Source organism: Ptiloglossa arizonensis, chromosome 5 (genome assembly GCF_051014685.1).
Source record: "Ptiloglossa arizonensis isolate GNS036 chromosome 5, iyPtiAriz1_principal, whole genome shotgun sequence".
Taxonomy (NCBI): domain Eukaryota; kingdom Metazoa; phylum Arthropoda; class Insecta; order Hymenoptera; family Colletidae; genus Ptiloglossa; species Ptiloglossa arizonensis.
The window spans coordinates 13,493,333-13,505,815 of record NC_135052.1 but is presented as its reverse complement, the minus strand read 5'-3'; positions in this window follow the sequence as shown (position 1 = coordinate 13,505,815).

The following is a 12,483-nucleotide window of genomic DNA, read 5'->3' as shown; positions in this document are numbered from 1 at the left end:
CGCGTTTAATTCTCGACAGCGTATATTAATTTCCCCCGATTGTGTGGGATCGTTCGTTAACCGTGATTTTCGGTATTTGAATAACCGTGTCGTCGATCATTATCGCATTTCAAACAGTTGGTCCGTATCGATGTCATGTTGCTCCTGTTTATCGTTTGCAAAGACAGATGGAACATAAATATTCAACGCTGTTGCGCAATTAACGCTGGAATAGAGATATCGATAGAATAGACGCGTCCGATATAAACGTAGGAAACTCGAGTTTCATTGCCGATTCGTTTAATCGTGCGACTCCTGCAAATTGTGCATCGATAAAAATATTTCCCATGAATATATTCGCAGTTTCCTGAGACCACTTCGCGCCGAGGGTTCTTCAACGGTTTGCGAAATAACCGTGTCTGATAACAGTCCGTTGTTTCACTGAATGTACAGGGTGGTCCAAGAAGATGCACCGTTAACATACAGGTAGAAATTCCTCGTGAAAAAATGAATGGAAAACGTGGAAGAAGATTTCCTCGTGGGTGGCTTCGTTTTCGAGAAAAGTGACTTGGAAAATATTACGGAGCGTGTTTAATTGAAATTAAGAGATCTATTTCTATTAGAATTGATTTAACGTTATAATTAATTAAAATTGATTTAACGGTTCACGCTACACAAATATGCGAACGAAGCTTAAAAATAGTCGTTCGTAACGAAAAATACTCTTTATTCTCGAGAAGAAAGGATCGCACGAGAAAATTGTATTCTCAATACATTTTCGATTAATCTTTTCTCAGATTATTCTCTGTCTTTGATACGTAGAATTATTTACTCGTTATTATTATTATTTCTCTCTATATATTCATCTCCCTTGCCGAAAAAAAGAGGTATGTTCGATGTTAATTTTTTCGTGACCTCGACGACGAAATTCCTCATCGTTCCACGCGTGGTTTTATTAAAAACACTTATTTACGAGTTTGTTGTCGGCAGACGTTCTCCTTAATTCGAACATTTCGCCGAGGAGTTATTCGAGTAATTCCCTATCGAAAAATATTATTTCCAAGCGTCGTATCACGTTAGATTTTTTTCGTTGGGAAAAGTCTCCCTTGTTGTAGCCGGCACTCGTAAAAAAAATTCTCGTCTCCGATATATTGTCAGGGGGGTTCCGACATAGTCGTGTCGCAGAACCATTTTCCCAGCTGCTTTCTCGAATTCCCAGAGCCCCGACGACGGCACGAGCTCGTCTTAAATCTTCCACGCAGAAATTCCACCTTGATATCATGTATGCTTTCGGGGTTACATTCCAGTTTATCCTCTAACGATTGCTTTGTCGGGCCAGATTCTTAGAAATGAAGCCCTGCGAACGACAGTCGGTCTCTCATTTGAATCGTCTTACGGTGCACCGAGAGTTGCATAATGTCGTGGCACGTGCTCTTTAACGTGGATAAATTCGCAAGATGGTCCCCATTCTTTACCAGTCAGTGAATTAAGAGCACAATAGCACAACGATAACAAGAATGTCCCAATTAAATATATTATTTAAATCGTTTCTTCGATCGTTACGAACCTTCTAATTAACACTCCTCGCTTTCGATGACCTGCTTGAAATATATTTTACTCGTATCTACAGAGGCAGTTCTGTGAAAATTGAAAAAGAGAAACAAATATTTAATAGGATAGGAAATTTTGTCCTTGTAAACGTATTGATTCAATCGAATAATAATAATTGTAACAACAATAATTCAATAGAATAATAACAATAATCACAATTCAATATAACCATAAAATAATGATAATAATAATATTAACAACAACAATAATTCAATAGAATTATGATACTAATAATTTAGTCGTTCCATATTAATAGAAATCCAATCACGTTATAACAATAATAATAATAATTCAAAGGCAGTGTAATAATCCCAACATCGCGGTGTCAATTTTCAGAGCGATAAATTTCTCTAAACGTAACCTCAAAACCGAAGGATTTCTATCCTTTCGATCCCCCCTCTCGAAACAAGAGTCCCATACTTTCATGGTAACTCCGCTCCAATTTCCCTATCGGTGGACAACAGTACGCGATCGCGGTTCGATCTTAATTTTAGCTGGCGGTGATCAATCTTTCGAACGATGCGTCTCGTCAGTAACACGAGAGCGATTGACGCGTCGTTAGCGTGCGAACGAAATCGTCGATACTTCACTCGATTATAGCGCGCAAAGGAAATCATCGATAACTCCCTCGGTTATAGCGCGCAAACGAAATCGTCGATAACTCCCACGGTTACAGCGCGCCAAAAAATCCATACCTCCCTCGGTTACAGCGCGCAAAGTTGTAACGTGCATTAGATCAGTTAGTTTCTTAGTTGTTATTTCCAATATTGACTATTAATTTTCCCCACAATTTTTTGTGAACTTAATGTTCCCCTTTTTCGTGAACTCTACACAATCAACCAGAAATTTTACAGAACTTTCAAAGACTGTTTCATTTTTCTGCAATCTCTTGTAAGGAGAGCACAGTTACAAATTTACGATTTCATTATTACCGGTTACCTGACGACAATTTTCTTTCCATAATAATGATTCAATCGCTGTACAATAATACCAACAATTCACATCGTAACAATAGTAACAATTCAATCGCACCGCATTGATAACGACAATTCAATTGCAGCGAAATACATAATAATAATAATTCAATCGTACGATAGTAACGATAGTAATAATAACAATAATGATCGAATAGAGCAATTATAATAGAAATGGTTCGACTATGATAAGCTCGTAATGCGATTAAATATTTTTTGCCAAAGCCGATAAAGCAATTTGTAAGTTTTCGCTTGTCAATGGCCGTTATAAATGCGCGGACGCAGTTGCAGAAATTTTAGGTATTAAATATCGACGAACGTCATTGTCATACGCGACAATGGGTTTATCATCGATTGCGAAACTCTTTGTACGAAAATGTTCGCTAGAAAAACGGTATCAACTAGCTTTATGTTGCGATATCGAAAATACAAGTTCGTCCTGTCACTCTGGTTTTCAATGGTATTCAATTTAGACAACTGTTGCAACAGTTCCGTGTTGAGGATGTACGCTTCGACAACCGATGAAATAAAAAAAAAATAATTGCCACTTAACACTATAGTCCAAATACACCGAACAGTAGATAATAATTGCTCTTCGTTTCGTTTCCATTCGATTCGAAACGGACGAAACTCATGTTTTCGTAACTAACTAAACTATTTTGAACATCCGTACTTCGTACGCAGCGATATAAATTTTATTACCTCGATATCTCTGCCACATGATTCTTTTTAGGAACAATATCTATACGCGAACAATCCTCCACGAGTAATAATTCCCTAGAAATCTTGTTCCTCGTTGAATAAAAATTCCGAATACACGATAAATCTCGCAAGAAAATTCTTCGATGTACTCTTGTATTTGCAAAAAAAAATTCAAATTTTCATGCTCCAGGTTGAAGAAAAACACAAATACGAAAATTATTTCAATACAAATAAATTCCCATTTCAAGATCACAGGGATTTCGATTGTTTCTTCTCGACTAATCACACCCGAGCTATATTTTTTCTTCGCGTTGAAATAATTCCCCTCGATAATTCATAATTCGAAGAATACAACGCTGTCATTAAAATACACATGCAACGATGCAAAGTGAGCAAGAAAATAATTCCAATGGAAATAAATTTCCATTCCAAGATCACCGGGTAGACGAATTTTCTCTTTTCAATGTTTCCATTCGAAACCTATTTTCTTTTTTTATTTTCTGTGTTTAATAAAAATATTCTCTGCGTTATTTAAAATTTTATTTTATTTTCCACGCGTGAAAATATTCTTCAACGTGCTCGTGGTCCGTTCGATAATTCACAATTCGAAGAACACGAGACGGTGTAATCCACGGGCGTGCAGATACACATCCGGCGATGCAACGCATCATTCTCGTGCCACGAGTTTATTAAGTGCATTAGCGCAGTCCTCCGCCCCTAACCGTTGACCCGGATAGCGTAGGATACACGAGGCGCGCTCTATTTAGCGGACGCGTAATAAGCTAACGCGAGGTTTCTGCTACGCGCGAGCGACGTCGTGCCGCGGTGTCACGTACCCGATATTTGTTTCCCCCTGTAATAAAGCTGTATCCGTGGCTCCGGCTGAAAAGCAAGAAGAGGATCAACGCGAGAACCGAGTAGAGAACTTTCGGCCGATCGTGACCGTGGATGGTGGGGGAAGCTCTACGGTTGGACGGAAGGGAAGTTTTCTCACGAAAGATGACCGCGCGTCGACGAATCGTCGCGCGACGATCCGCGACGCCGATGGACTTCCGATCCCGCGATCGGTTTCGATCGTAATTGCCTGCCGGTTTCATTTCCCAGAAGCATCGAACCGAGCGACACCCTCGACGACGACCAGCTACGCGCAACGAAAACTTAACCGCTCGGCAATAGAACCGACCGAGTGGGATCGCCCCCAGCGCCGAAACAACGTAGTTTTTCATTTCTTTGCGACACACCAAGCGTACCAAACCCGTTGGGTACAATTTTACGATAAAACTCGTAAAGGGTTGAATAGTCGAACTTGTAAAGATGCGAGAACGTGTACAAGTAACGCGGTGGTCATTTCGATTCTATTAACAAGGTTTTGAAAAAGTTTTTCTTTTTGTGGTATTTTTTGAGGGAGTATATTTTTATTATAGTTTTCGATAGGAGTGGAAGATTGAGTAGTCAAACTTGTGAAGATGCGAGAATGTAAATAAATGATCCGGTGTTCATTTCGAATGTATCAATACGTTTTACTTGTATAGTATTTTTTGAGGGAGTATATTTTTATTATAGTTTTCGATAAAACGAGTGGAAGGTTTAATAGTCGAACTCGTAAAGATGTGAAAATGTAAATAAATAACGCGAAGCCCATTTCGATTCTATCAACACGATTTACTTAGATGGTATTTTTTGCATATTCAAGTACGACCTTTAACAGTTTCTTTTGTTTGCATATGCAAGCATAGTTTTCGACGCGTTATTTATTTAAACCGTTCCTATAAGGCAACTCGTATCGGTTTCTCCGTGTGTTTACTCGATTTGTTCTGCGCTTCGATTATCTTATATTTTTATACACGAAGAGCTCATTAGTATTTTCGTAATAAGTTTTCGTAATAATTAGTTGTGACATTTATGTAGACCTTATTTTATGAGTTACTTCGTTTCTCGAGTTTAAGTACCGTTCCATTCTAGTCCTGGTTCGTAATTCTGGTTTTTATTTAATACACATGTAGAAACTTACATAATGCTTATTTCAAGAATATTGTATTTTTAAGGTTTTTCAGCAGTTATTTTATTACGGTTCCCCTGTTTCTGTATTTTTCTTGCCTCTTGTTCTCCCTTTTAATAATATTCTTTTACTTTCAACGAATACGTTAAAGACTTGCACGGATCGAGTTGTCGACTAAATATTTACACATCGGACGCAACTTTTGCAATCTCGAGTAATTAAATAATTTACCACGAATTTTAACTTTTCCTGGTACGAGTCCTCCTCGAGGGAAATAATTTTAACGAAATTTTCCAAGTTCATAGCAAAACCGAAAATAATGTTTTTTTCTTTAATAACTCGTATTCCCATCTTGATAAAAATAAAGGTGGCAAAAATGCCACATGATTTTTTCTTAAAATTTCTTATCGATACTCGCAACATTTTATTTTCGAAAAAAAACTTGTTCGATGTTAAACGATCGCTGTAAATTTTAAAGCTACGTCTGTTACATTTCGTCCGAACCGAAATCACTCAGTTCGTGTGGGTTTTCTTCGTGTTTCTGTCCTCAGACACCGAGCAATCCATTATTGCAACAGCAGTTTGCCCTACACCACGCCCAATGCGACGTTTATGTGTCTTATTGATGCATACTCCCTCTGCGACGCCGTGATTAATACACTAGAACTGTTTACAATACTAAGGCCAATATTATTACGATTATTACTAACGTAATATCACGACAGCAAGACAAAGGAGACAATGATATCAGCGATTACAAGTAGGGAATGGTGTCGAACGAATTAGGGTGAAAAAAAAAGCCAGAATGAAAATGAATGCACGATACAGGAAACAACATTTTAATTAAGTAGATTTATTACTTAAAATATTAAAATATATTTTTAAATTACCATAGGTAGTCATTGAAGAGTTATTTTTTATAGTTTGCACGACCAGAGACTTCGAATTTGTAAAACGATAGAGATATAGTCACGAATGAAAATGAACGCGTTAAATTTATTATACTTGCCTTTCTTTCCTGCGAACCCAGCTGGTGCGCATGGAGACAGTAAATTTTTTATCGGGCTTGATTTTTCGATAACACTGTTTTAAATTGAACATGAATTCGAGATTCCGAATCGCACATGTGCTCTTGATCGTACAACTTGACGCAGAAAAAAGAAGATGCTCTTTTTACACATAACGAATAAAATTTTACTATCATAATGGGCAGGTTACATATTTTCTACGAAACTACATGCTAAATACGTGCATTTTTCTTTCACGTTGATAACTTTTCCTTTATATCGCCCGAGGTGAATTAAGAAATTCTACGAGTTTGTTTTAAGTGGACACGTTATTTCTGAATAGGATATATTTATGTTACTGGCAACGAGAATTTTTTTTAAATAAAATTTTATAACGCGCGTGTGGAGCATCCGTAGAATGTTTAACGAACGAGTAGGATAATATCTTTCCAAGAAATCGGAGAATATAAAAGACAATGGCTCGAAATGATTCTAATTTTTCGATAAAAGTGCAAGTATCCCTTATTATTACGATACGCAATAAGGGACGAATGACAGAATCTTAACTATGCAAATCTGTCCTGGCAACGTAAGCATATCTTGTACTAATAACGCACCATATGGCACGGACTATATAGTATTACGTCGAGATAATGCGATACGCATGTAAATGCAACTAATACATGCATACATGACACTAAACTTCTCAAAGACAGTTCAGAACTATGTTTCAATAAGCTTCCATCGTGGAAGCTAGTGGTTAAACCTGAATTGAATAATTCACAATAAACCTATTAATAACGATGCAATATCAGTACGAATAAACAGTCGGTTGTGAAACCGATTCGCCGCTTGATCAAATATTTTACCAACAATTACAAAAGCAAAGACGATCGTACGAATGGTATCTCGTTCGCGCAAATTCATAGAAACTTGTTCTTGAAAACGAGAGCAACTCTACCATTTTTAAACATTTTCATCTCGTTGGTACAAATCCGTACAAATTTGTTTCGAAAAAGCAACAATATCCATTGTTGGATATTTTTACTTCGATCGTACAAATCCATGCATGTTCTTGAAGATAGAAACAGGTGTACCATTTTTATCGTGCGAAAAAAAAACTATTCGAAAAATATTACACGAAATAAAATAATTCGAAGCAACAACGCGATACCGAATTTGTTTTCATCGGCGCCATTTTTCCACGAAAGTAAAAGGAATAGAAAAATCGACAAAATAAGAGACGATTATAAATTTGTCAATACACGTGGTAACATATTTACATCGAATTATTACAATTTATCTGCAACTTGGATCAAACATTACAAATAAACAAACAAATCTACAATTTGTCAAATTTCATAAAACCTACGACTCCCAGCAACGTCATAAATATTAAACATTTCAAAAGTCATACTTTTCGTTATTACGAAACCAGGTTTGCTCAGATGATCTACAAAACGAGCAAATTTTCGACCAACTTTACAAATAAACAAACGAATCTACAATTCGTCAAATTCCGTAAAACCTGCGACTCCCAGCAACGTCATAAATATTAAATATTTCAAAAGTCATACTTTTCGTTATTACGAAACCAGGTTTGCTCAGATGGTCTAGAAACCGACCAAATTTTCGACCAACTTTACAAATAAACGAACAAATCTACAATTTGTCAAATTCCGTAAAACCTACGACTCCCAGCAACGTCATAAATATTAAATATTTCAAAAGTTATACTTTTCAAAGTTTCCAAAAGTTATTTCGAAACCACGTTTGTTCAGTTGGTCTAAAAAACGAGTAAATTTTCTCATAGAGTCACCGGGTGGTTAGCGGATCGCCGTCACGGATACCCGATGGGAGAGGAAAATCGGTGTGTTTGTTCAAAGGAACTCCGAAAGTGGCTTCTTCGGTTCCCTCGTAGTCTCGTGGCCCTCGTGATATACGTTACTGTACGCCGTCTTTGACAGCCAATAGCGGGAACAGTAAGGACCGATTTCTGTACCTTCGATCATAGCCCCACGGTATTTACGAAATCTGTACAGATCCCCCTATTCATGCGCAACCATTTGTCTGAAATGGGGGCACGCCCGCGCGCTACGTAACACCACCGTATGCTCAATCTCTGAAGGGTGACTAGTTGGTGCGTTTCATCCCTCTTGCAATCCTCCAATTCCGCTCGGAGATTATCCCCCGCCGGATCTACGTTATTAATGGTCTCCTTTAGCGCGATTCCCAAATGGAGATCGCTGGAAATATCTGTAATTATGGTTTGTTACGCAATTTCCTGGAAAATAGGCATTGTTCCGTTACGGCTTCCTTTTCCGTGGTTAGTTAACCAAAGTCCGCTGCCCTAACCCGAGAATCGCTCGGGGAGTTGGATCGATTTTCCTTCGCAATTAAGTGACCGGGTAATATCGCGTGGAAAGTGTGGATCGCATAGGCGTAGAATCGATATAATTCGATCGATATAATTTCCAAGCGATCCTCCACGACGATCCACTGGCCTCGTAGAACCTAACCTTGAATCTTTACGGAACCTTTCGAATTTTTTCAACGAGGATACGCTGCCTCCAATGGATAGAAATTTACGCGAATCTTTTTATGGAAGTTTTCGAATTTTCTAAACGACGATACGCGACGATCTTGGTACGGATGAAAATTTACGGGAATTTTTTACGGAAGCTTTTGAATTTTTTAAGATACGCGTTCTGGGAAGAGTGAATACGTGGAAAAATTTTCGGAAATATTTTCGAGCGTAGAGATTGTATTCTATAAGTAATGGTGGTTGTGTAAAAGTCTTTTGAAGCTCGTTACGTGGCACGTGATATAGAAATATCGTTGATTTGTATTATTGTATTAGTTACCAAACTAATAGGATAAAATTGTAAAATAGGGACAGTGGTATAACTACTTTGTATCGTCAAAAATTATACCACGTATGAAGTTATTAATCGGTGTGATTTGTATAGTTACGTAGGTGTAAAGGAAAAGGGTGACATTTTACGACGTGGTAAGTTTAAATGAAAACACCCTCGGAAAGTGTACTTTTTACGTATTAACCGTGGAACGAGGTGCTCCGTCTTCAACGATCGAATCGACTCCTCAAAATTCAACAGTTCTTTCGTTGATCTTCGGAGCGATCTCCAGAGTTCGAAATCGCCCAGGTTGGGAATCTTTGGTCGTAGTCTCGAAAGATAGAACTTGCAGTCTCCCGTCCAGCAGGAAAGTTCCGTCTATAATGTCTTCGATCCTTAATTAGGTTCAAATTGCATTAGAGGGTCCGGCTTTGCGCGTAGTAAAGTGTTCTCTCTCGCGTAAAATGACCAAAGCCCCGTACAACGCGCGAGAAAAAGTCAAGAGCCGAGTGTGAACCAATGAACGAGTAAGAATTGACCGAAGGTGCTCGAGAAGTCGAAGAGATGTCCTCGAACAATTTACAAACCCTCGAAAACGTGTCGATACACTCATAAATATTCGTTTATCCAAGCTTTGCACGCAACACACCTAATAACGAGTTCACTCTATATTTATAAAAAAAACTTGGCAGAATTTCCACCAATTGATCCTCAATTTCAAAATACATTTTCTCTGAAACATGTGCTTCGTTACGAACCGTATTATTTTCCATTGAATTTGGACCAGAACGACCGATTAGATACAATGACAAAGACATTTCTTTATTTCTCGCTCTCTTCACGAATTTCGCAAACTTTCGACTACAATTAAATTCACACGATCTCCCTAACCATCGAATGCACCAACTTTTGAAAACATAATCGAACCAGATCTTGCGTAAGAAACATCACCGTTTTCGTTCCTTCGAAACGCAATCTATTCGCACCGATACACATTCTATCGATCACAATCTACGATAATCCACTAGAAAGCTCGCGTAAACGCGTGTTAAATATCCATTATCTGATACACTCGCCAGGAGTACGAGCTAATTACCGTCTCGTCGTACTCGTCGAGCGAAACATTTATCATCGCGTACGATACTCAGCCGGTGTCGCTAATTTTTTGTTCATCTTTCCGCGATACGGTTGGAAAAATAATCAATCCTCTTCGAGTTCCTTCCGGTATCCACTGTTTTTTTAAAACATCTCTCGCGTACGACGGAACGGGAATTCTCGAGAACGAAGCCGAGGATAAACATCCTCCTCCGTCGTCTAAACGTTAAACGAACAGTGTTCGACAAACAGACGCATTTCCATTTTCTATTTACCTTTCATACGTCGTCGTTCGGTGCGCGCTTCCGATCGCTCGATTCCCCCTTACGATTTCCACGTCGCGCGGTACTTAAACGCCGTTTTCTTCGCGAGTTATTTCTCGTTTCCAGCGAAATTCGCTCGCGTTTCGTCCCAACGGGCGTACAAAAATGTCCCCCGGGATGAAACGATGATCGCGCGTGACGTTCGCGAGTTATCGGTCCGCGAGTTCCATCGTACACGCCTCGTCCCAGTAATAAACGATCGGGAATGTTCGCGAGAAATCGAGCTGGTCGGCTCGCGATACATCGAGCCGGTTTATCGGCTTCGCGACCGTTCAGCCATTGACCGATCTCGCCGCGAGAAATGAAACGATTCTCGACGCTTACGTTCGCTGCGTTCTCGTAAACCAGAACGGGGGTGAACGAATTTCCACACGGCGATCTTTACTGCCGCGCATTGTAGCTCAACGAAAGCGAATAGGCGTTCCGTAGGGCGCCGGGTAAAATTTTTATCACGCGGGTACGGTTATCACTTCGGAGAGACTCGATCGAGAAATGGTAACCGTCCACCCGGTGAGTTCCTCGAGCGGACGAGAACGTAGAATTTGGTAAAAGATTGACGAGACATCGCGGAGGGAAATGTTGAATCGTAGGAATAGTGTATATTTTTTTTACAAGGCTTTTTTTTATATTGCGTGCATTCGAATAATACGAATCTATTCATTTTTGGAATAACAGCGGAGAGTGTCATTGGAACGGTTTTAATATTTTTTCGTAATACTTCGCGTAGATTTTACAAAGTTATAGAAATTTATGTCCGCGCGTGACAAAGTTTAGCAAATCGTTTCCGTTAGATAAATACGGAATGTACAGCTTTCTGTAGTTATCTCGTTTTTGGGGCGAAATTACGAACTTATTTTTCCAACGAGATCCTCGTTCGTAGTGAACCATTCTTCGATGCTTTTTACCATTTGTAAAATATTGTACAGAGTCGATGAAAATTATTAATATTGTTCCGATAGATTCGTCACGTATGTTTACAGGAACTCTTCGCGTTAATAACGTAACGATCGCTCAATTGCGTACAGAGAAGATAAAATGGAGAATGATTCGTAGACGGATAATAATATTTTCAAGTGGTCTCGTTTATCGAGAAAATCGATTTTGAAATATTTATCGAGCAGTGCTGTAGTTCGATACTATTTGTCCGGCGCGTCTGACCATCGCTCGCTGTTTCTACTTGCGTTGGTGTTTCTAAATATCGATCGTGGTACGGTATTTCCTGTTTTGATTGGTTCCAATTCTAATTAGTCACGAAACGGTAACATCGACGACAAATATATATAACATCACCATCGATGTTCAGAAACACGAACGTAAATAACACTAACGAGTAATACGAGTAAACGCATATCTTAATCTCACGCGTTTCCTAAAAACGTTCAAAATCGATTCACTCGAGAAAGAAGCTACGTGTGAAAAATTTTATTGCGCATCATCGATTCGATTTTACAGGAAAAATAACAACCCCCACGATTTTCCCGCAAATTTTGTCCCAGATTGTACGTCCGATCGTTTAAACGCTTTAAACAACGAGCGGAAAACACTGTGCTTGTGCAATTAACATTCGTACCGAACGAAATTGTTCTGCGCTTTGAAGATAAGAGCCAAACAATTTCTACCTTCGCAATCACGATAAATTTGATCAATTGCAGCCATTCAACGGCAATTTAAATGCCGAGCGTTAACAAAAGTCCAGCGAACAATTCAAAATCCAAGAGAGAATATTGAAGCACTTCGCCAGCCGAGAGATTCGAAGTTCGCGAAGGTGGTAGGTTACAAAAGTCCAAATACTTCGATGCAAAAGTTTAAAAGACCGGTTAGAAAGTTTCCATAGTTCGTTGCAAAAGTTCGCCTAGTTCCGATTTTCGAAAACCGATCCGTTGCTAAACGAAAGCTTTTCATACTCCACGATCCTATTATCCGAGTCTGTTAATTGCT